Source organism: Neodiprion virginianus, chromosome 5, assembly GCF_021901495.1.
Source record: "Neodiprion virginianus isolate iyNeoVirg1 chromosome 5, iyNeoVirg1.1, whole genome shotgun sequence".
Lineage (NCBI taxonomy): Eukaryota > Metazoa > Arthropoda > Insecta > Hymenoptera > Diprionidae > Neodiprion > Neodiprion virginianus.
Genome location: NC_060881.1, coordinates 33,820,161 through 33,846,626, shown reverse-complemented (window position 1 = coordinate 33,846,626; position 26,466 = coordinate 33,820,161). Strand labels below are relative to the sequence as shown.

Below are 26,466 nucleotides of genomic sequence, written 5' to 3'. Positions count from 1 at the left end.
AAAAGCGGAATGAAATTCTTGTTGTACGATATAATGGGTGTGATGGCAAAAAAAAGCCATTCAAACGTTGAGGGTGTGAAAAACGCACCGTTTTGTGTAAAACTTTATACCGTAGCGTGTTTCTTCTACTTTTTTTTTTCTTTCTCTTTTCTCCTTCTAATTTTTCTATAATTTATTTTTACTTTAGCTTTTGTTCCTCCGAGCAAACGATTGAAAAATGAAAGTTTAACACGCGAGCGCTTCGCGGTGCCTGCAGCTGGCAGTTTCTACTCATCGCCTGCTGCACAGTGGACAATAGCGTCGTTAGCGATTATCGAGCTGTTTTCACCCGCACGTCATAAACAGTGCTGACAGAAACAATCGCCAAGTAAAGCAATAAATATGGATTTTATATCGCTGCAGCGGAATCCTCTCTGAAACAACTCTGCACTTTCAGGCACCTATAACATCCGTATCAATATTCACGTGACACAATTGCATGGTTTATTATTCGATGTTTCAGACGCGGTGCGAACGGCATTGAATCGATTTTTAATGCACCGGTATCGCATAATCGCGGATTGTGACCGGGATTCTTTTTTCACATTCAGTGCTACCTACTACAAAAAATTCTTCATCATTCATAAATACATAATCTTCTGATTACTCATTAGCCGTGTGATTGCTTGCCTCTTACTAAGTTGTGAAAATCTTGTATCCCCTAGGTGAAAAGAAACATGTATGATAGACTGAAATCCACTTGAATTAACTGCTGTTCTATCACGAATGTTTTCTTGATATTCTCCAAACTTTTCCATACACAAGCATTTTTTTTCAATATCATTACTATCGGATATTAATTGAATTTTTATTCAACACATCTTAACGCACTTAGGTATCTTGACTGTCGATGATATTAATTTTTTCATTCCCTTGTACAAACTGTCACGCATTTACAGTCAATTCCAGAAAAAATAGCAATTAACCCGCTCATCCAATCGGCGCGTGAATGAAATGTCAACAACGGTTCAAGATTTCGAAAGATTTCGAGATTTTGAGATCCGTCGGACATGGCTTTTTTAAGATTGGACTCGATTGATATCTTATTGGTCCAAAATCGCAGTCCAGTTTCCATAAAATTATCCAATCAATATGGGAGAGAAAGAATGAATGAATGAATGATAAATTTACTATGCCGTGGTAATGCAACCTTAGGCAAGAAAGAGAGAGACAGAGAGAGCGAAGGGGGTGGGGGGAGGGGAAAGTGGCTGGCTGCTGAAACCATCAATCAAGCTCACGCGGGACGTTGACGGAATTCCTGAATCTTTTAATCTCCAAGAGTTCCTCAGGGACAAAAAGTTGTTATTCCACCGGCTCGGTCTTGTCGCCCAATATCTCGAGAGAGAGAAGTATTCTTCGTTGTTCGGATCGAAATGCCTCGGGATTTTTGAGGGTGGACGTTCGTTTATGCTATATAGTCGGTAAAACAGTATTCATCACTTATTGGCGATTCATGGAATGGAAAATGAACGATCCGCGTGAAGTGTGCCGGGATCAGCAGATCCTTGGCAACCGTGAAAATATCTTTTCTCAATTTCTCATTCGTTTTGCGAAACCATTTTCGTACATCGATCGAAGAAAAGGTTATCGCGACTTTCTCTATCAATATGGTACATCAGTTCCGTACTCAATTATGCAAAGAGAATATGTTTGCGTATTTACACAATATTGAGAAGAAAATACGTCGAAGAATAGCGTGCAGGGTAAACAATGCGTTCGTCGAAAATCGAAGTTTCAGCCTAAAAAAAATATTATTGTTTAATTTCGAGCACGTATGAAAATTTATATATTATACCAGCAACAGTAAATTCGATTCCTATTGTAAACCGACGGAAAAACATGTATTCGACAGTTATATTGTTCCAAGTATTGCCAATTTCCGTTGAAAGGACGCATTGGGAAGAAATGAGGAGAGAAAAAAAACGGACTCCTCGAACGTGTGGAAAGCTGTGCAACTTACACAGTTTCGAAGTTGATGTACAAACACTTGATATTTACTCACTCAGTTTTAGTGAATGACCCGCAGGCCATGCATTGAAATACGGAAGAGAAGCTGAGCGTGATAGCGATAGCGATACGTCGAGAGGGCAAATATTTGTGTTTGCATGAAACGAATCGCGTGGTTACAATTAATGACATAGGTACGTCACGTGACCAGTCGGCCGGTTTCTAGGCAGACCCGCCCGCTGACACAGTACACAATAAGGTAAATGATACCTTGTCGAACACTGTAATTACCTTCTTTATTAGCTCTTTCGTAATTACATACCCGCTTCAGCCATTTCCTACCTCGTTTCGCTGTTGTGCTGCAGTACGATATAGAAGGAACAACATTCGACAGTGTGAGTATAGCAGGTCAGAATGAGTGGATTGGATTTTCGTATAAACATACGAAAAGTATACCTTATACGCGGCAAAATTTACCACCGGAAATTAAACAACCTGGCTGATTTTTTCACCAGATTCGGATTGACATGCGAGTCAGGCCCTTGGATAAGATTGAACAATACACACAGAGACAGGATTTGTTGATTTTACCGAATGTGGCGTAAGGGATGGTATTTTTTTCAGTCAGAAGAACAATTTGTGTTATAAACTGAAACGAAATCTGGTTGATTTAGTAAAATATCTTACCCGTCACATCCAGTAAATTCCAACTGTTGCAGCTCAAGTTTGCTCGGTCTGATAGGAACGGTGGAATAAGAGAGGAGCGATGGAATAAGGTAGAGGAATGTGGAACAAGAGCGAAACGATGAAACAGAAACAGAGTAGGAATGTGGAAAATAAGAGGAACGATGGAATGCGGTAGAGAAAATTGGAACAGGAGCGGAACGATGGTACGGGACGGGAATGTGGAACAGGACAGGAACGCTGGAACCGGGTTGGAATGTGGAACAGAAAACGACCGCTGCAGTAAGATAACACGAAAAAAGATGGCGTAAGGACGCGATATGTGTGTACCATTGCACAGTTATTAAGACTTGTTCATATTTAACAGTGTCTCGGTCAATACGTCCTACCGAAAGTCTTCCAGAACTTCGTTTATTGTTTTAATATAAAAGGACAGTCGATCGGTAGTTCGGATGTAAGAAACGGACCCCTCCGGTCAAAATGACGGCGATAGAGGCTTGCAGTCTTCGGGCGGAATGAATGGGGAAAACAATAATACGAAAAGGGAGAGAAGAGCATGCAGTGCGATATTTTGACGGCACATCTCTCGGTTTCACCCGCAGGGCATTAAGGAGTGACGGAAAGGGTGTCTCGCCTTGAAGCTGGTGCAGGGAGAGGCGTTCGCCGAGTAAGAAATACGATGGGGTGACCGTAATTATTATGGTCGCGTGTCAGCCGGCAGCAGGGGCGGTTGGCTCAGCCTTAGCAGGTTGTGGCGGCCCAGAGCCGGTATTCCCAAGTATAATTATTTGCGTTGCTATTACTGTCGGGAAGATAACGCCTGCGCGTATCAATAATAGATTAGCCGCGAGTTGTTTGTGGCGAAAACCATCAAGATACGTTCTCGTCGGCGTACCGCGGCTGGTTCACAATAATACCATTAATATATAACACGGTGAAACCCAAGAACGGCAGGTACGTATACCGAAACCCTAAAAATTTCCACCTCTCATTATACCGTACATTTCATAACTATTTCGACTTTTCACCGTAGCCGGAAAAAAAAATTCCAAATTAACGAAGTAATGCAGTTGTAGGCAAATCATTTTTGCAGGTATAACAATGACTGGTAAAGTAATACTTCTTTATACATGTATTTATTCATTCATTTATATATATTATATGACGCATTATCAGTAATAGCAATAGTTATTAACTACGTTTATCGCGTCCCATTGATTAACTATTGAGAAATCCTTCAATTAATGTACGAATAAATAAGAGAGCTTTAAAAAATACAATTTAAACGTACACCGTCTGTGCACACATGATTTATTTTTTATGAACTATTTTCATTTAATTTTTTATTTCATCCTTCTTTAAAATCTTTCACAGACTCATTTCTAAGCTGTTTTTTTTTTTTTTTTTCATGCCACGTTGATTATTCCATCATGAAAAATTGAAAATGTTCAAGTAAAAAGTATGTTTAATCCCAGACTTATTTGTCTACCGTTTGATTTTTTTTCTGAAACGTTATAAAATTCAAAAAGATCAAGGTCTGAAAAAAATTAAATCTTATTTTCTAAGGAAAAAAACGAAATCAAAAATCTGCCGGCACCCTTTAATAGTGAGATAGAGCATTGAAACTTTGAGGATCATCTTTTTTCAAGTTTAACCCAAGATTTTTCAATTATGTTTTTTTTAATTTTTTTAATTTTCAATATATATATTAGGGTGGATGCTGAAAAAAATGTTCATGCTCCAAAATGTATATATATATACACCCCAATTATACCTGCAATATTTGCACCCTCGTCATTACGGTGAACATTTTTCTCCCATGGCAACGGCAGTGAATGTTTCTTTTTTTCTTATACTTTTTTTTTCTCACTACTCACATTAACGGCAGTCCTTCTCATGTCCTTTAATTTTTTTTATTTTCATCCTCTTTCTTTTTACACGGGGCGGAATCCTTGGATGTAGTTACAACCTCCCTCGTTAGCTGACCAACGCGTTTCGTGTTCCAGTTCCTGATACATTTACTTCTTTTTCTTCTCCCTCTTCATCTATTTTCGGCTCTTGCAACAAAGGAGAAATTCCGATTGAAGTGACCCCGAAGTCTCGAAACAAAACGTGCAACGCTGCACGAAACGAGGCTTCGCACTTTGTCAAACTCAGATCCGTCTCCATAATATTCATATCTCATTGAAAGAGTATTTCCATGATTTTATTGCAAAGAAACGTTGAAATTCTTTCACGATGATTAATAATGACTTAAACACTGATTTATTTCCTGCTTCTTTGAATTCACGTTCATAATTTACCAAGACTGTTTTAATTCATATGAAATTTTCCGTCACTTGTATATTATTTCTATTCGTAGACTTTCATGGTCATGAGGATGATATGTAAGGTTCTTTATCGATTGACGTCCAATAATCGACTGTTTCTTTATTCCGTACCACCGGCCCACTTTTCGATTAGTATTGCTAACCAACTTCAGGCTAGTCTGTAAAGAAGCTCGTTCGTTTCTAGTTCAGGGCTTTTACTACTACTCAGCCAAGTAGAATTTAGGTAAGAATCTAGTGAACTAAATTAACCAATATTTCCTTCGATCGAACAAAGAAAAACGTGCGAACTTTCTGTGATATAATCAAATTTACAAGTGAATTTGAAAACCTATCCTAAAAACAAGTGAATTTTTGTAGCCAATAGCCTGAACATGTTTCGCCGCAGAGAACAAACAAACAGATAATTATTGACCAACAATCAACGGAAAAAGCCTTGTTTATCTGAAAATGAATACAAATGTTTTTCTATTCACGCCACCATGTCTGAGAACATCGAAGAGGTACCACCCGTAGGAATAAAAAAGTGCATCACTTATGAATTTGAGATTTTGTTTGCATAGGAAAAGACCGTGACGTTGTTTGAATTTAAAATATATTATTCAGAAATTAAATTCATCCAGGAGAGTGGAATAAATCGATTCGCCCTCGCGGGAGTACATCGATCGATCTCGACATCATCCCGCATGTAAGAGCAATAAAAGTATGGTAGAGAATTTTCAACTCGTAGGGAGAATTCAACGAATCACCTCCTCCCGGAAGCTAAGTTCAGTCTTTTTTCGAATCGTCTTCTTCTTCCAGTTCGTGCTCGTTTTCCCGTCCCTCTTTTGCCTCGGCACGGAACCGGGTATAGAATCCCGAAGACCGAAAGCGCACGAGCCATGGAACAAGTAAAGTTTGAAGCTCCTTCGCGCGAGCTTAACCCCAATCTATGGTAACGTAGTTACCTCAAATGCACACATACTCGTCGTCCGGAAGGAGGCGACTCTTGATTCGCGCCCCATCTTCACGGAGTCTGTCTACCTGGTACCTACTACCATTGTCCTCATCCTGCACCGCGTAGGATTCCGCAGTTCGAGTCAAGTAGGTATTTACATAGGAACTTGTATCTGTTCGGTGTCGCTTCTGGAACCTCCCATCCCTCCGAGCAGATCCTTATTCGTACTCGTTCGCAATCTCTTTCTCTCTCCCTCTTTCTTTCTTTCTCTTTATCTTTCTTCGAGCACCTACCCAGATTGAAATTAGATTTCCGTTGTTCCACGTTGGCCAAGCCAACCCACCAACCAACCAACCAACCGCCGTTACTCGTCTCCGCAGAGACAAACCCAAGGAAATCTTTTTCATTTAAGGTGAGGTAACGTGCCCAACTATCGAACCTCGAGGTTTTACACACCGGTGATCGTTCTCATCATCAGGGTCATCAGCGTGTTTTCTCAGTCGTTCAATTCTTCTTGGTCTGATCGACTAACTGCGAAGAAAAAGCTCTTGGAATTTATCCTCCTTGGGCAAAAGATTCAATTCACGTTTTACCGTGCCTGATGGTCGATTTTATCTTGGTTGGATCCGTCAATTCAGAATAAAGTTTGTCATTCCATGACGCATCGGAAGGGACCCGTACTTCGGGATTTCTCTAGTGAAAATATTGCTGACGGCTGGTAAAGCTGGTATGTATATTATCTCCAAAAAGAATGATATTCTCAACCATTCAAATTTGAATCATTCGTAACCGTGGAAAAAATTCACAGATTCTGATGACTTTTATTTTCACACATTGTGCGGGATGTGATAAGCTTCTCATAAAATCCAACTTTCCTGCCTGCATGGATTTTATACGAATCCAGCCTCTCGTTCCCTCGCGATAACCGTTAATGTTCGATTAGTTTTAGAAATTGGATAATCAAGGTTAAATAATATCAATCGTTTCGTAAAGGGCGAAGAAAATTGTCGGTTATTTAACGAACACCGAGGAAAACGAGGCGAGGAGGCGTAAAGGTAGGTACATTTTGTCCCTGCAAAGACTTTAATTTCCCCCAGCGCAGGGCATGGAGGCATGTTTATGTACAAAGTACAGGAGTTATGATAACTGCCTGGAGGGATAGTAATCATCTCTGTTAGCTTCGTTTTAGCTCTTACACAAAAACGAGCGAAGCCGGTCCCGAGTTTCCTTGTCCTGCTCGAGAACTAAATCTACTTTTTCTTTCTCCGCTTCATTTTTTACTTCGTTTTATTTTTTATCCTCACTTTTATCCTTATCCTCCCTTTCCTTTCTTCTTCACGCTGTCGTGGAATTCCTAAGAAACTCTCACTCCGTGCACCTAAGCACTGAGCTTTTCCACCTCTCCAACCGTGCAATGGTGGGTTTGCGGCAGAGACTGTTGGAGAGGATAAAACGTCCCAATCTTTTTTACTCCCAGCCGCGGTTTGCACCGAAATTCTTATCCGAGTATCTTCCCATCACGTCTCAGACTTGCAGTTTACGTTTAGGTGACGCGACATTTTAAAGTAACGTTAATGCCTCAGAGAAGTATTTAACTCACCCTTATGGAAGAATCGTCGCGTGATTAAATCACACAGATTTATCATCAACTTTGCGAGGTCGTTACAGGGTCGAGGAAAATGGTAAGGGTAAAAATATAGAAAGATGAAAAAATCAAAGGGACACAATATTAAAATTTAAAAGAAGCGAAAACTCGATTTATAGAATTTAAAAATGTTGAATCTCGGAATATGGAGCGGTAAAAGGTTAGAAAGGTCAGAACGTAAAATGTCAAACAGTTTCTGTTCCATGTTTTGACCTTTCTATATTTTCAATTTTCTCCGCTTGAGATTTCCACATTTTTAAATTCTCTATAATGCGATATTCTGGTCCTTTTGTCGGTCGGAAATTCTAGTTTTTTATCTCTACCTGAAGAAAATCTTTCATAGTAATTTGTCTCACCGCCAATCCATTAGCATTTGGAAACGCGAGCAACATCGTCCAGCTTTATCCAGCTTGCGAGGTTTACTCATCCCGGCATTTCAACTTCGCGTTTGTCCCTTTACCTTTTTCCTTTTTCCTTTTGTTTATCGATACCCGTTCCTTTTTTAGCCCCGGCAAAATTTCACCCTGCCATGCATTCTATCGACCGATGGCCATACACGTACGGGTTTATTTACTAATTGGAAAAACGCTGCGGCTCTCACCGACTGGACGTGTAACGATTCCGGCACATGTCGGAAGCTGCGGCCGCGGCAGGACGTATCACACTCCGATTTCTAGTAGTAGGTATGAGAACGGCTCGGAGTCCACCCTTTGTTCGGCTCTTAATTAAACTACCGAAATCCCGGAACAATGAACTCGGATCCGGACTGATTTCAGTGGGAAACCTGCACAAGAGATCTCTCGACGTGTTTATGACTGGCGTCGATACCGAACGCGCGAACATGAATAAATCTGTGTAACATTGTGTCCTTTAATTTGCATCTCAGTTTCCTCTCCTCTTTTCTATTTTATACCAGAGTGCCCACGGCGTAAGGAAACAAGGTGTCCTCTGAACGGAGCAGCGCGGTAGCAAAGTCACGTAATCCCCACATGACGTTACGACAAAAGTTCCATTTCTGTCGTGAAAAGTACGACATAACCTCTGTAACCGATTATTTCACATTTCAATATTATTTCCCCAATCAAATAAGACTCGGCGGACGTGAGAAGGAATGGCTGATTTATAGATTTTAAAAATGCCGCTCAAAATGACGTCATACGGGGGCACGTGTCTCATTGGTCGACGCGGCAAGTGATGCGCAGTAACACACCTTATTTTCTTACACCGTGACGGTATCTAAAGCTCACTTCGTGTCAACCGAGACGTGAGGTTTGCCAAGTTACAATTGACACGACTTTGTTGAGCTCTGAAAATTGAACCAATCTTTTTTTTTAAAAAGTTTGTTTGTTTCCTTCTTTATGTCAAAACTTTTAAATTATCACGCTGGAAAATGGGAGGGAAGTAAATCGTTGCTGTTGAACCCATCGCTGCAGAGTGATATAATTGTAACACCCCGCAAGTACTGAATGACAAAGTTTTACTTTCCCCCTGTTACCGGATAAAATTATAATCGGTGTTATCCTTTGATGAGAAGAAACTGCACCGTCTGGCAGGAGTGAAGATAATTTAGTTACGACCAAGGCTCTAAGTGTAATTCATCAGTAATAAATATCTCGCGAGAGAAGGAAATTACTACTCCCTGGAACGAATGACGCGGCAGCGTTACCGTTCCTTACATTCGCGCTTATAACTATTCGCGGCAACTTAATTGTACGGTGATTTAGTGGGCTCGGTAAACTGCGAGGTGGTTTTCATCATTACCGCTGGTCGTTTCGAGTAATCATAACTGCACTGAGCGGTATAAACCACTTGCAGGAACAATACCCGCTACATTTGTAAGAATTTAAATTTGCATCAGTTGCACGACGGCTTCGAGTACATATACATATATACTCGTATTCTAGGTGCGAAATGTTACAGAACAAAAGGATACTAATTTTCCCCCTCTTAACGGGGTTCAGAAATTGATAGCTCTGCCTTCCACTTCCACATGGCGTCCTGCAGTTGCAGTGGTCCTGAATTTTTCTTGTTCTTCAAAAGTCCCGGAGACTATACAATGAATTTTTCACAGGTCATGTAAATATTCTACTTTCGATGTCCTTGCATTTGTTACGGATTTTTTACCATCCGTCATGTCGCAGATACGATGGCTTATTATTATAAATTTCTACCCACACGTCGCATCGAGACGAGAATTTTATTATGATTGAATTTTCACTCGAGTTATACTCAAGTTCCGTATGATTATACGCGTAATACGTACGTATCACCCTGCACCTAATTGAAAAGTGCCGTTTAACCCCCCGTCGGGTCTATTTCGCAGTTCGGTGTTCGACCGTCTCGCCTCTCTTTGCGTCGCGCGTCACTCGTCGACGATTCAACGACGGCTACACGTCGAATAAGGAAGGAAATTTAATCACACTAAATTTTTCCACCCGCACCAAGACGCTCCGGTACAGGCGCCGAAGCTACTGTCTTGGAAATATCCTCGCCCCTTCCAATCCTCATCCTCGGCTCGGCAAAGTGAAGCTTGTAAAACGATCTAGTAAAATGTGCGAGCGTTCTTGGAAGAGGGTTGGTAAGGTTCGCAGGTTCGTTGCGGGGTTTAATTAAAAGAAACAATAACCTCCCATCCGGCCATTATTCTCCGGAGTTTAAAAAGTCTATTTCGCGATACAATGAGCGCCCTTGCCTCGGTGCTGGCCGAGTCGAAGTCTACCGTCGGTATTAACGTGATAAAAACACTAAGTAAGAGACGATTTCAGCTCAGGGATTGCTCGAGAAAGCGAACCGGCAGGCAACACGCGTGAGCCCCTATTTAGACGCTCTAATTATTATTAGTATGCACGAAGGCGTTACCAAGGGGGGTGTGAGTAACGTCTAACTAGTGTGTACCGGGGGCCTCGAGCCGAAACTTTACCTCTTGTCAGTCGAGATATGAAATCAGGGTTGATATTGCAATAATTAGATTACACCGAGTACCGTTGCATAAGTACGAAACAGCAATTTCCTCGACACCCAGACCGTAGACTTGATCTTCGTGCGCATAATTCACCGTCTTGAGACTCGAGGCCGAGTTTCATTCATCCCAAGGTGGCAACAATGGGACACAATGACGGAATACGAACTAAGCGTTAACAAAACCCTACCGGCTACCTCGGATTAAGATAACACCACGAAACTTTGTTACATACATACATGTGTATATATATATATATATAGGTATGTACATATATGTACGCATAATCATCCAAAGGAACCGACTCGCACATGCGTGTGAATTGGCCAGTGCAAGGTCGGTATGTAGGTACGTCGTGACTGAGGGTCCATTTAGTCAGGGAAGGCATTTCAACGTTCGAAAAACATAGTATTGCCACCCATGGCATAATTGCCTGGAGGGAAGCCTATGGAAATGTAATAAATTTCATTGACAAGATCAGAGACAAAGGCGTAAACATTATAAATGGTGATGTAATCGATGAAGTGAAAAAGAAACTAATCAACATTGTACAATATCTTATATATAATGTATTGATGAAAAAGTGTAATGATTTAAGACTGGCATATATCGAATGTAATGGCATAGTACGAGAGGGAAATCTACAACGTTATAAAAGTGCGTATTAGAAATCAGTAGGAAAAACTGTAATCTTGGAGCAATCACGTATTTTATTCTCGCAACGATGACTGACTACAAGCACAGCTAGAGCCAGTGAATTTAGCTTCACGCGTGAACGTTTCACCGGTTCGTCTTTTTGCGGATGTTCCAAATCTTCGGAGAGGTGCCAAATCGCGGCCGATTTTCGCGTGATCTGTATTCTCTTCGCACCGTCACCGTCACTTGACGTACGTGGATAGCTACCCGGTTTTTCCCCGCCGACACCGCCGTTGTCACACACTCGGGGTGGCGGATGGTAAGTGGATTTGGCAAACAGCACTGTCTTGGAATAATTATTAGGATCGGACTACGAAGCACGCGTTGAGCTTTGCAAGGGTTTGCAGGGTTTACGCCGGTTGACTGTTCACGGACAAACATCCTGATTGAATCACTACACACACACACACACACACGCGCGCGCGCGCGGTGGTCGTGGCGTCGAGCTGACGGAATCCGCTATGCCTTCGCGGCTCACTTCGACGACATCCTGCCTAATTTCCCGGATTTTGCAGGATGGCAAGTGGTTCCGGAAACAGTGTTTGGATCGAGTTTGAACGAGTCGTGATCGACGTGAGTCGGGAGGAGAATTTGTGAATTTTGTATTTTGTCCCAAGGAAAAGATCTAAGAGGGATGTTTCGAGGAGTTACATATACCTAAGTAAGTAAAAACAAAATACAAGCATTTTTAAACAGGTTCTTATTCGAAAGTACTATCCATTCAATTTCTACCCTGGAAGTTTCATGAAGATATTCGCAGTAATGACGAAGTTATAGCGTTTTGTAACCGATCGGATGAGCAGTGATAAGGGCATCAAAGGACGAAATGAATGTGGTGGACACAGCAAAAAAAAAAAGATCTAATGGCAGTGTCGGCATCTCAGGAAGATCTGTCATATGATCCAGGAATTGACGATTTCATGTAAGTTTAAAATAACTTTGTTACCGTTTGACATTTTTCAACCAAATTTTCACACAATGTAGATAAAATTTCATACTTTAAAAGACATATAAATGGGTGTTAGATAAAATTCAGTTTTATAGACGAAAAAAATTCTTAAACATAACTCCAGTTTTAGCCGTCTCACAATCAGGTACATGTAACCCCTTAAGAGTCATTTTGGTATCCCTGAGATAGTAAACCTTTGAGATATTGACGAATCAATTGGCTAGGTCAATTATATTTCAACATCGATACCGTGAACTCGAAACCATAGCTGGTTGCAATATTTCGATGACATGATCGCCCCCTAAGATCCACCATTTGCCGAAAATCTGTCGTTGATGCGTGGATTAGGGCAATCACGATACGCCGAAGAGGAAAGAACTTGAACACAAGCTCGGCTGAGGTTCATCGAAATGGCGGTTGGTATGTACCTCGTAACCACGCTAGGAAAGAACCTCAGTAAAACACGTCCAATCCCGTTCTTGACGATACGTCTGCAGGTAGAAAACACTCCATGCGATGTGGAGTCCCAACGGTGGTTAGTGCGGTACGACACACACCTCCACATTCCTCCGAAACATGGGAGTGTTGCTTTGAGCAGTTTACACTGCGCGACACACTGGATTCGTTATCCTTAATTCATTCGGGACTCGACAGCAGTCGGGAACGTACCAAGCCACCTCAAACCGCTTCTGGTGTAGATACCGACCCACTTCCGCGTCCGACTCCCCGAGGTATAGTTACGAAGTGCGAACTGGTGCGATTAAAACGTTACGGAATATTCATCTTCTTCCTGCAGGCGTACTCTTTATCATATCTCTTTATCTTCCCGCCGATTCTCGAATTTGTAATTCCTGAACGTCGTCCGTCGGTTGACTGGGGACAATAAGGGTCCGCATTTTGATACGCGAACAGTTTTCAGTTGGCTTCAAGGTATTTTACAATACCCGAAATGCCGACTCTCGAAAGCTGCCGAGGGTCGTGCACAGTCGTGGGAGTAGGGCGAGTCTGATAAGCGGTTTTACATGTCCCTAAACTATGGATTAGCCAGGCAAAGTCGAGCAGTGAATTCTAATAGCCGGAGTACGGCTGAGTGGTGAGGGACTTTAGTCCTCCCCGCGGAGGGAAGCGTGTATCGCTTTTAAATCCGTTAATGCCAGTTTAGATTCGAGCGATTTGCATAGGTTTCAAACCGTCGTGTCAAGCCCACGTGATACCATTCACGTGTCACTGCGCAGGAGGAAAGTTTCGAAAGAGCTGGGCCACGCGGATCCGACGGTACCAAAGTCGTGGATTCATGCCTCATGCCGCTTAGGCTGCTGAGGGAATGCCGGAACGACCTTTGACCAACCGAAGTTCGAAGCCCCCGAACTGATCTCTCAAATATCCAGTTTCCACCCTTGTTCACCCAAGTCTTACAAACACCGCAAAGGCAAACTTGGGTAAAGGAATGAAATTAGGTGGGTACGATGTTTGAGGATCAATTGGCGAACGGGTCGCAAGTGTTATTTCCTCAGACTTTACCGCAGACCGTTCGCCGAAGCGAAGTTGAGAGTGCGATGTGGAAAAAAAACGGAGAAAAAAAAACACGAAAAGAAAAATAAACAAACGGGCAGCAGAAAAACGGGAACCGACCGTGATTAAGGACTCTGAGACTAATTATCTTAATACCGTATACTTAATCGCTGTTAACAACACAGATCCTTCACTCGTGAAACTTTGTCCTTAGTTTAATCCAATTCGTTAAGCTATACGCATTGCCTTTCACCTCTAGCCCAGGACCCGGGATCCTCTGCACAGCAGCTCGGCCCCAAGGATGAATTAGTTTTGATCGATGCGGGAAATTTGACTAGACATACGGTGTTTGACTTGAATTAACTCGGTTTGCTTCAACTTTTTTTTCTTCGCCTATCTCATCGGACAGGAATATAAAGAGACAGCCTGGATGGTGGATGTAAGGCAGAGTCACCAAGATGAAGAGGAATGAAGTGAATGGTGCGCGGAGAAAGAGGGAAACTTTTACATCAGGCATAAGTTTATCTTTGTATGCGGGGCGGTGGGGTTGTTATACCCGATTCCTGTAAATCACTCGAGAGGAGCTGGCGCTTTTTCGAAACCGTTATCTTCTTCCCTTCTTCCACTCTCAATTTTATTCCTTCGGATTTATTCCGCCGGTAACAGTTGTATCGCAGTCGCCATCTTGCGGCCAAGAAACGACTTTCGAAGATATCGACCCCACCGGATTTATCTCTCTTATTTGATCCCCGTGCTGCAGCTGCTTGGAAGTTCGATCGGTTCATCGGTGATACGGCGTGGAAACAAAAAAGAAGGGAAAACGTTCCTTCTCACTAATGTCCTTCCTCTGATTACGCGAACCTTGCCTTGACAGACCGGCTGGTGCCGCGATATTTCCAGCACGTGAAAAGGGACCTCGAGGCTCAAAGCGCATTATGTGCCTGCACAATGATCGATCGATCGATCCCTGGTACAAGGCTGTTCTCGCTACGGGTCGACCGACACATTATTACCAGTCGTATAACTGTAATTGTTTACAGAGCATTCGCGTGTTGTCTAACTCGTGCCACGGAGGCGGCACGGTTTCTAGCCAGAAACACTAAAACGTCATGAAAGATTTGTGCCCTGCTGCAAATTACACGTCGAGGGTTCTATTAGCCGAAGAAACGACAAAGAGCATCGAGGCAAGGAGCTCAGAAAGCGGAAAGAACGGGAAGGCTTGACTGGTCACCCTTTCGCATAATTCTTTTTGAATCCACTTTGAACAAGTGCGATTGGATACGAGAAGCGAATAACAAACGATTATACGGTTGGGACATAATAAATTTGAGAAAAAAACAAAATGATCTCTGCAAAAACCAGAATGATTCTCGTCAGATCCAGATTCCGATGGTTATGAATGAAAGAAGTGTCGAGATTCGATGAGATCACGTAAAACGTACCGATGAAACGTTCAGAGAACGGATATCATCGTAGTGACAGATGTAAGAAGTCCCGGTTCGTTGAGAAAATTCAGTTACCTGTAAAAAGTGTTATAACTAACAATTTTTAAAGTGAAGATAAAACTGGCCGAAAGATTTTCAGCTGCGCGGGATTCTTGGTGACTTGCGAATCTTGTCTCTTCGAAGTTGATTTAATAAGTCAAAGGTGTCTCAGTCAGGGTAAGCAGCCGGTTTGATCGATAATCATTAGACGTATCCGCGGAAATTCTTGAGGTGTTAAAATATCGATTGACGTGAAAAACAGTTTGAGATTTCTTTCGTCCGCGTTGCCACTCGGGACTCGGCTGTATTTCGCCTCTTTGATGAAGCTGTTTAGCCTCGGCGGATGCAGGGGTGGTTTATAATTCCCAAGTTCGGCTCTGGGGGTGGAAACGAGGAGCGAGCGAAGCACGTTCGAGGGTCGCGTGCGGCGCCTTGGAAACGAATCAAGTTCCAAAGTTTGAGCGGCGGAGGATCCCGTCTAAAATATTCAAGCCATGAGACTCCAGCAACTCCCGTTGATGCCGCTGATGCCAGCGCCGTCCTCCTTACAGCTACGCTGGCTGTGCAGTCGAGTCCAAGTATCTCAAGTCCGTTCGAGTAGAAACTTGGCAGTCTGACGCCAGCGACATTTTTCCAGGACTAGCAGGCTTCAAGCTGTTGAATTCTCTAACCGAGTTTCCCAACATTAGTTTCAATCCGTCGAACGATATTAGGGGATGGAGGTCTCTCTATGCCAGACAAGTTCACCAAATTTACAGATTCCTTAGCTTTTCGTACCAACCACTATATAATACTTTCAAAATTGATCGTTACTGGATGCTTTGTTTCATTTTTATATTTTAGTGAGTATGATATTATAGTTCATTCGTTTTTTCGATCAATCGATTAATCGACGATTTCGATTAACTTTTTTTTAGATTAATCGATTAATTGGAAAAACGTATAACTGAAATCTTTGATTAATCGATTTTGAGGCTGCCGATTGATCGATTAATCGCACAGCACTAGTTTGGAGTAAAATAATTTGACCACTTTTTAAAGTTTTCCCATTTTCTTTTGACAACAAACTAGTTGAAGCCGATTCAACAGGTTGGAAAGAAATACGGTGCGACGTCACACCAGACTCAATTGCATATTATAACTTTCGCAAATGATAATTTATGTAACTTACAATAAAAAACACTTACTCTAGCTAACGATAATGTGAGAAAGAGATAATATTTTTCCCGTCAAACTTTCCCATTCCCAGGAGTATAATTGCAATTTAAGTTCCCAGACTTGTAGATATTCACAACAACAAAGAGGAAGAAAAAAAAACTTTGATGTTTCCATTAAAGTAAACTTTATTCGGCATCGATCCACGAGTATTCGCATAACATAATCACAAATCGCATGTTCTGTGGAATAATGAATGTTAATGAACCTCGAATGAAGCTATAACCCTACCTCTAAACGTATAGTCAAGAAATTGAGACAGGAGTTTCCGTCTTGGTTAGAAGGAGTCATTTGACAGCCGTGAATAAGCTGAATGAGATTCTCTAGTGTGCATTCGGAGGTATGTGATCGATTGAATCTAGCCGTGGCAAGGGGGCAAAGTGTTTGAACGGCGGAAGCGCGTCAGTCAAAAGGACTTTGTGTATTACCATGTTGCCGGTAGTCGGGCGTGTAAATCCCCGTAACTCATAAAGATAGGACGATATTTACTCGGCCATATATTACCGGGTCTCTCACCCGCCGGTTATGCCGGTACCAACACAATGTGTATATAAGTGTATGGCAACACGCCGCAGCCCCCCTCCCCCCCCCCCCCCCTTCAACCAACAATATACCGTTTTAATTAATTTACAGTTTCGCACGCCGCGCAGCCTATGCCGAGAAATTACACGCGCGGATACTACCAGTCAGTTTGAGCTTGTTGTTTCAATACAGGTACCCATGTACCTACATATCCTACCGCTAAAAACATTGCGGGCCATCTTGGTTCGCATCGCCGGCTTTTCATTATCATACCCCGGAATAAAGAAACGGCCGTTTGTAGAATAAGGTGTTTTCGGTGAAACTACCCGCTCAACGCCGGCATATGTATACTGAACGAGAAGATCATCGCGAACGAGGAACGATAAGGTAATTGTACCAGTCATTGACACGTTTAGACCCATTTACACAGATCTGCAACAAAATACTCCCTCAAATAACATTATAGATATAATGGTTCTAATGATGTGCCAAATTTGTATCAGCTTTCAATTTTTCGCTGTCACGTATATATTACATGTGATTTTCTTTTTTTTTTTTTTTTTTATCAATTGTAATAATTGTATTAATTTTCTGTCTTTGCGTACTTGTCCAATATCGCTACGGACTTAATAAATTATCGATCTATCGATTAGAACTAAGGATCAAACAGATACAATCAAAAAAAGGTGAATAATTGGGACAGGGTCAATAACTGGTGAGTTTGACAGAAAACACCCTGTTTAATTATCGTGCTTTCTTTCTGCCTATCTTTCTTTTTCTCTCTCTCTCTCTCTCTCTCTCGCTTTCTTCATATCGCCTGCAGCAACCATGAACTCGCTTTGAACAAATTGCCAAGTTGAGGATAAGGGAACGATGATCATAGGAACGTTCCTGGAAGATTCATGACGAGAAGAGTGAAGAGAAGGTGGAGGTCTACCAAGCCTGCTGACCCCGGCGGCGTCTAACGTCGCGACGACAGGCGAAGCGTGGTGGTAGATGGAGGGGTAGGTGGAGATGAGGGGATGGGGGGAGGGGAAGGAAGAGAAGGGAGTCCCTTTTTCGCTCTTTGTGGGGAAAACCAGGATTGGTTTTGGCTCTTCTCTGGTGGAAAATTAGAAAGTGGATCGCGAATCCGTCGCCGATAAGCGAGACCTGGCTGCGGTGCGCTCGGAGGCTCCGATATAACGGGGGGTCGGTTGGCTGAACCAGAAGAAGAAGAAGAAGGGAATCAGAAAGAGAGATAACAAGTTGGGATTGAGCTTATTGCAGGTGAAGCGGATGACGAGAAAGGCGATGAACGAAAGGTAACCGATGGGAATAATAAATAAGGTTGTATGCCGTTCGCTCGATCTATTCGCCCATCACTTCCGCATTATACGATGATAAACCGTCCTCTGCAGACGACATTGATCCGATTACGCGATGATATTCAACGTCGGCTGTCGTACCTTCGACCTGTGGCTCATCAATATACGGTGTAAATGGTGGGTAACCTGTGGAATGGCCGACTTCATTCGCTTCAATTAACAATAGATTTGCGCTGCTCGTTAATGACCATGGTACGATCCTACACCTGACGTAACAACGTCGGCTACGAAAACAACACCGCTATCCATGTAACATCCACGTGACAGTCTACACCCGACCAGAGACCGTTATAATGATTTCGCGCAAACCAAGGGAGTCACAGACACTTCCACTGGGCGTGTGCTTGTGTGTCGAATGGCGAGCTTTTACTCCGTTGGGAGCCATAATCATGCGTCAAATTTATAGGACTCTAGGTACCCAACGACCTCAACCCGCAAACCCTAACCCGACTAAATTGGCGCAATGAAATTCACCTTCATTGATTTCGGATAAATTTCCATCACGTTTATTCACGTGGATATGGACGTGTAATTGCGTACGTTCCGTTTTTGTTTTTCTTTTTTCATATATGTACCTGTATATTTTTGTTTTTCTTCAAGTCGCCAGTAAAGACGACGCGGTAAAAGGGACTGGGTTATAGCGGAGTCGGGATATCGGGAAATTGGGAAACGTAGCCGATCGCCGAGTGAGTAGAAAATTACCTCCTCCATGGGCTCGTTGTCGAGGCTAAGATTGGCGCACGGGGTTGAAACCCTGAGGCTAACCACTACTTATACATGGCTACGCTGACATTCCCCACGAGAGCGATTCCACCACGAAATCACAGGCGCCCTTTGCGCCGGCGGTGAGTCGAGTGAGTGGCCAATATAGATAATACGACGGAGGAACGTATCGCTATTGTCATCTATATTTGATGGGTGAATTTAGATATCGGACTAACCCTTATGCCGGAGTTTCTAGCCCCGAGCGTTTTATAAACACAGGTGTATTTCTTGCGATTACGTATGTATTATACGCGTATATATGGTGTATTAGATACCTTGTGTACTTTACCCGGCAAGGCTTATACGCCACCCAGTCGTCATCGTCATCGTCGTCGTGCATGCTCCAAGATATTTTGACGATTACCTGAATTCGCGTGAATGCACGAAACCCGCGAGGGGTGAGATTCGTTCAAATGGGGCGGGGTTGAAGTTCCGATTTTCAAAAGTTCCGACGGTGCATGATTTTGAATTACTTGGTGACGAAATTTGAAGTAGAGAAATCAAACCTTTAGGGAAACAACAAAGTTTTGGATGGTTCAAGGTTCCAAAATTCGATGTTACGAAAATTCAAGTGACGGTAGAGCAGAGTTCCGAAAAACAAAGTTTTGATAGAGCAGAAATCCGAAATTTGAAATTTACTCACACAGCGTAGTTCACGCAACGAGTGGGTGTAAAAAAAATGAGAAAAACCGATAATCGGAATGACCGAAACAAAGAAAAATCAAAGTGGTGAAATTTCACCAAGCCAGAATTTCACAGAACTGAAAATCTTACAGGACGAGAAGATTTTTTTATCATATATATACACACATATATATAATATGTGGCAAAACTTAATTTTTATCCCATGTTCCAGAGTTTGAGGGGGGAAAAAGAAGAAGAAGAAGAAAAATGTGTCCCAATATTTGAGACAGTCTATTATATACCTACCCACCTTCACTTTTTACACACACACACACACATATATATATATATGGTATAGACCGAAAAAATTTCACCCACACACTCGAGTTATCGCAATGGTTTTTTTTTTTTCTTTTCACTTTCCGCTACACCGAAACAGAGACAAAGAGTTTTATAACGGAAGCTGTGGGTATGGGTAAAAACCTGTGTATAAAAAAACGTCGAAGAAGGGTGAAGCGAATAGGGTTTCGGGCCGAGAGGGTTTTCGCTTTTACGTCGCGACGCCTGTCACAAGCTCTCACCGAAAGCACGGTCGAGTTATCAACCGATATTTGCTAGGAGCTAGCGAATAAGGCACTCCTGCAGCATACCTCTAAATATCGGGCTCCCGTTGAGAAGGTGGTAAATCTTTCCATTTGCCGCCGTTATCGAAGGCGAGCGTCGAAAGGTGCGTAAAACTAGGGTGAGAGAAAAAGAGAAGGCAAAAAAAAAAAAAAAAAAATAAATAAATAAAATATCAAAGAAAAAAAAAGGAAGAACAAGCAGAAAAAAAAATTTTGTCGCTATGATCTAGAAAACAGTCCGGTGAAAAATCTGAAACTGATAGGACTTGGCGGCCAAATGTGAAAGTTTTGACGGCAAAATTAAAAAAAAAAAAAACGTTTCTGAATTTTTTTTTTTTTTTTTAACAAATATACAAACTAGGAAAAACATAATCGTTTATTTTTAGAAAAAGTAATAAGGAGGAAAAAGTATATAATATTTGTCGGTCAAGCATTGAGGATCGATTTGTTTCCGGCATAACCGGGAGTTAAAATTAAACGAGACGTAGCCGTATTTTTACGACCCTCATTTGATTGTAAAATCCTGTAAGCTTGAGATTTTTTCACCGAGCCGTTTCCGATATCATCGCGATAGTTTGTCGGACAGAACCGACATGTTTCTAAAAACCCGTCTTTCGGATTCTGGTTGTTTGAAAACGTGAAGATTCATTGAAATTCGAAGAAGTAATTTTCGATCGAAACCAATGCTTTTTTTAATATATCATCAAAGGTGATGAAAAACGCAAAGAATCCACTTCGACAATTTTATCCAAGGGGTTCAGAACACATGTTTTTTTTTTTTCACACCTTTAGTCCATAAAACTTTTCAAAGTATTCTAGGCTTCTAAGAAATCAGTAAAAATCCAGAGTCTCTTCTATAAAAGTGTCGACTACATTATCCAAAAATTGGCATACTCGATACTTTGTAAGTGTTGTTATCAAAAATTGCTAGTTAGAAAACGTCTGTTCCCTAAAATACCAAATTTTGCCACAGAGGTTTAAAATTCTCGATCGCCGCTACGACGATAATATATCATCGTGTATGTAGAAGAGCGGCAGGTGCGGCATAGAGCCGGGGAATTTTTTGGAAACGGATCGACAAACATCGGTGGACCGGAATCCTCCGAGTCCTTGCTTGCGGCTGTTAAAGGGCGTTTGCCGAAGTGTCGGGCAGGCTGACAGCCGCGCGAGGATTATAAACGAGCCGTGAACACCCTCCGGAGTTTTCCCTTTTCGTTTACTCGTCCTCAACGACCAACTGTGTGCACAATATACACCTACACCTGTATATAGACGCACGAATGCCAGAAAACCCAGACGTTTAAAAGCTCTCCGTCCTCTTTTCGCCCCCGTTCGTCGTTTCGTTCGAGAAAATAGAGAGAGAGAGAGAGACAGAGACAGGATGATAGGGGGGGGGAGGGTGGATAGGGGGTGGGATGCTTTCGGAAGCGAGTTAAACGCACGTGATACCCGTTCCAGCTTAATTAGCGAAATAACAGACGGAACTGCGGACGTTGATGTTCGGGAGATTCGGGAATTAACGTCGATGTTGGTATTGCTTTAAACTTCTCATCCAGGCAGCGGCGTGAAAATTGCGCTTTGTTTGTACCGTCTGATCATTGATCGTAGCGATGTATAATCGTCGTCGTCGTCCTAGAGTTTGAAATGAAAGCGTAACGAATTCACCCTCTTATATTTGAGTAAATATACATGAGAACAGAAGAAGAAGAAGAAGAAGAAGAAGAGAGAGAAGGAAAAAAAAAAGCGTGACAAAAGAATTTTATTAATTTATGTATGTACATACATATATATATATATATATATATACACTGCACCGTGTCGTTGAAATTTTCTTTGATAATTCCATTCGTATATTAATATATAATACAAGTTTTGCGACGAGAAGTCGTAATGAAAAATAAAAACAGCAGAAAAAGAAGGCATTACACACTCAAAGGAATAAAGAAATAAACGGAAGAGAGGGTGAAGAGAAGGAGTGTAGAATAATAAAAAAAAAAAGAAAAAAGGAGAGTAAAATGCGTTATATATCGCGGGAAATATGCAAAGGTATTCTTGCCGGTAATCGTAAATTTCATGACAGCATAAAGAAGCTCGTGCGAGCGGCTGCTAAGGTAGCTCGTTTCAACTCCGGGGGGGGGGGGGGGAGGGGGGGAGGGAAAAAAAAATATTTCATTCCGTCTCGAGAGATGAACGATTTGTAAAATATTGTATTAATTACCTGCACAGAGTTTTGCGAATAATATAATTCGATGGAGATTCGATGTTTTTTGGAATAATAACGATGTAATTGAAATATATCATCAGCGAGACGAGAGTTGTGATGCTGAGATGTGGTAAGTATAGAATATATACTTAGGTTATCCCAACTCATTTCATTTCTCCGTATATTATCAGACGGTCCTAAGTCAAGTCTGAATAACGGTCGAATTCCGCAATGGTAATTTGAAAATTTAACTTGAAGAATATGTGTATGAATATATGTATTTATATAAACGTATAATGTTTCAGTTAAAGCGAATACCCTAATGAATTCGTTATATCTAATTACAATTCACTGAAATACAAATGAAGTTTTAGAGTTAAATTAACAAAGCTCTTGCACGTGTTATGTGTAATTAGAAATTTGCTAAGACGTGTATTTTCTCACTGATTTAAATATCCGATGTAAAAAATTGATAAGGCTGAAGTTAGTGACGTTATTGTAACGATTAACGTTTCGAAAAATCTTTATCTTACAGTTGCAGGAATGTCTGAAATTCGGTAAATATATTCATATTTTAAAAACTTAACTACTTCAAAGTCACTATAAACATGCAAAATAGTAATTTCTTTACCCAATGTTTCGTTAGGTTAACGTTACCAACTTCAGCATCATAAAAATTGCTCGCTAATATCGACGAAGGTTCAATTTTTCCAACATGTCTGCAGGTTGGGTTAATCGAATGGACGATTTATTCGAGACTAAAAAGAAGAAAAAAAAACCGAACGATCGGAGAACAAAGCGAGTTCGGGTCAGGTAGTTATGAAAAGTCTAAGGCAAATTCGCAATCTTGGTACATAAAGAAAGGTTGTAGGGCGTACATTTCTTACGGAGTAGCTACTCATCGTCTCGAGTGAATCGCAGGCTGGATTTGTTTGTACGCCGGTTCGCAAACAATAAAGGCTTTATCGAGAGAAACGGGCCACGAGTCGAGTAGAGTCGAGTAGAGATGAGATAAAATGAAACGAGACGAAATGGAACAGAATGGAAAGCTATGCACCACTCCGGATTATACTAAGAGACTCTTCGCCAATTTTGCCTCAGCATATTTTTCCATTTACGATGCAAACACCGGAATATACGCATGTCAATTACCCTGTCATACCTGTCTAAGATGACGCCAACGGCGGTTTATCAAATCGAATCATTCCACATCGATGCGGTGATGATGTTGCATTCATTCATGCTCGTTAATTTTACAGGCCAAGAGCCTGAGCGACAGAGGAAACCTACGAGGAACCTACGAGGAAACTACTTTTCATCCAGGAAACGAATGTTTTATTACTTTCGTTTCACCGAAGACTCGCTGATTTGACGAATGACACGGAAGAACAGTGACGAGGCTGCAGGTGACACGGAAACGAACGATTGAAATTTATTCTATCGCAATTCGGGGAATGAAGAGAAGTCGCGGACGTTAAATTTGTTAATTTCTTCAATTCCACGACGATTCCGATAAACTGTAACGATTTCGACAATACCCTGAACTTGATCTCTGATTCATGTAATTCTGACAATGAACTGTCTGCAGGCTAGTTCAGTAATATGAACAAGTCCGTGTCTTAATCGCGGTCTTACATACAGTCTTGGTGATGCTCGTTTCGTTGTTATCGGCCTGGCCGGTAGGACCATTGTAATCTAAGCGTGGCTGTGCAATAGAGATAGAAACGCACTTTAAAACTTTAGTCTAGCAGCCTATATTTATTTCACCTAACCTCGATAATGTAACACGTAATGAGCTCGCAATTGTCACTGCACAATGATGTAAAACTAAGCGAATCCCGAATCCAGCCGAAAGTCCCTAGATCGCAACGACTCTGGCGGTCGTAACAGCAACTAAATAACTTGCTTCACCAAGTCATACACCCCCCCGCTTCAAAAAAGTGCTCGAGTTTCCAAACCTCTGTGTAAGATCGTGGTATTAATATGAAATAAAAAGAAAATATGAATTAGAAAGAGTAATAATAATGATAACAGAATGTCCGAATGAGTATTTGGGCAATTTGTCAAAGTTAGGTTATGTGATGCCGGGGTCGCGTTAAACCTCCAAAGCTCATAGGAGGCGAAACCCCCTGAGCTAAGAAGACGCGATATACGATTACCAGTTAGCCAGCAGCGGCACACACCGAAGGCGTCTGAAGTCGAGATAAGAGGTGAAAGCGTTAGGTTTGATAGGTCGAATGAAACTCCCTAGGGAGGAGACGCGAGGAGCGCTGGTGATCTAGTCCGCTCCTTCAAATTCCGGGGCCCCTCTAACCCAGCGACATCGACAAACTCCGCGCCTCGCCACTCTTGCGCCCTCAGCATTTCCCCAAAAACTCGTATATAAGGAGTGACTCTGTGAGGTTCGGTTAGGTTAAAAATGTATAGAACGTACAGTCGGGTCGGAAAGGGGTTGAACCAAAAATGTGATAAAATAAAGCTTCGAAGCTCCTACTAATATAGATACTAATCCAGTTACGTCTAACTAGAAATACTTCCGTGATGAATAAAACATTTTCAAATGATGGATTCTAACGGCGGCAAGCTCATTAAATCACTAACATTAGGGAAATCACAAAATTCTAGCATTTTTCACGGAAAAATTCTATAATGTTTGTCAAACTTTGTTGAAGGATAGCTCATGTTGTCCGCAATCGAATTACTTGCAAAAATTGTCCAAGTCTTCTACTTCAGACAATTCGCATGGATTTCATTTATGAACGATACGAGATATTTTTCTTCGGAACTAGACGAGCTATACACAGCTTTTTTGGTGAAAAAACATTAGAATATTATGACTTCTCTGGTGTTGTTAGGAAAAAAGTATTTTTACACTTGAAATTCAGTGTTTCAACATTTGATTCCTCATCGCAAGAACTTTTTACATCAGATATAATTTTATTAGCTTTGATCTTACTATGTGACCTTTCGAAACATTTTTTATCAGTGTACATAAAGTGTCGCCGCTGCTTCAAAGTGGTCCTCAATCCGCATGCCGGCGGAATTTGGAAAAAAGAAATCTCACCCCGCGGTTTATAATACGCTCTTCTTCGTCTTTTTCATTGTTCGCAGGTCAGAGTACATCGAGTGGTGACCAGATGACTTCCTCGTCGAAATGGCAACCGCCTAACACTCATCGGATGAACGAGATGATATTGAATTTCCGTTTCACAAGAACCATGTACGGTTCTGCTATCATACTCAAAGGAGATTCGAAATTTATGCGGGATCCTTAGCAATAAAGAGCGTCTTTGAACATTAGAATTTCCCCCGGAAAGGGCCGATGTACTTTCATACCCTCTTTGCCCGATAAATATCATCTTCAATATCGACGAATTCAGGGAGAAACCCGAGCCGGGATTTAACATCAGTGAAGTTAGCTGCGCGTGACGCGTTCCACTAATCATCTGCTGACATAACCCTACTTATCGTCGGCACTCCTCTTTCGGAGCTTTCGCTACTGTCTGTCCTTGGGCGATAATTGCGTTCCGGCCAGTATAATCATCCCAGTGTTATGTAACATTCGAGATGAATTTAAAAAAATGTTGAGATTAGCCTGCTCTTCTCAATACAGTTTATATACGAAGATAGTCGACCGAGCTTACGATGTTTAGGTTAGGTTAGGTTAGGAAACCGAGGTAAGTCGTAAGTAGCGACGATATCGATGCGAAGAATCAGGGAGAAAATAGAAAATAAATTATACAGGACGAAAAAAGTGTGCGGAGAGTGAAGAAAAGCGATGATCGTAGCTGAGCCGCCAGATGGAGGGTGGAGGGTGGGTTGGGTATAAGAAACGGGAGGAACGGAACGGAACGGAACAACATCGATTGTTCGAAGAGTGAAAAAGCCAGCGTCATTTCCTTCGGTTAGACCTTCGCATATACATATATATGTATCCACCAACCAGTTTTTCCGTAGTAAAGTTGCCC

The 26,466-nt window shown here is 41.8% G+C and overlaps 1 protein-coding gene and 1 long non-coding RNA gene across 4 annotated transcripts in view; one reads left to right on the top strand and one right to left on the bottom strand.

Moving 5' to 3' along the window:
- LOC124304414 (tyrosine-protein phosphatase 99A) overlaps positions 1–26,466 on the bottom strand; it is a 318,232-nt gene that overhangs the window by 210,055 nt on the left and 81,711 nt on the right. The window lies entirely within an intron of this gene.
- LOC124304421 (uncharacterized) lies at positions 2,366–3,833 on the top strand. Its single transcript, XR_006908182.1, has 3 exons — positions 2,366–2,394; positions 2,502–2,587; positions 2,706–3,833. It is a non-coding gene; the product is annotated as an uncharacterized LOC124304421 (long non-coding RNA).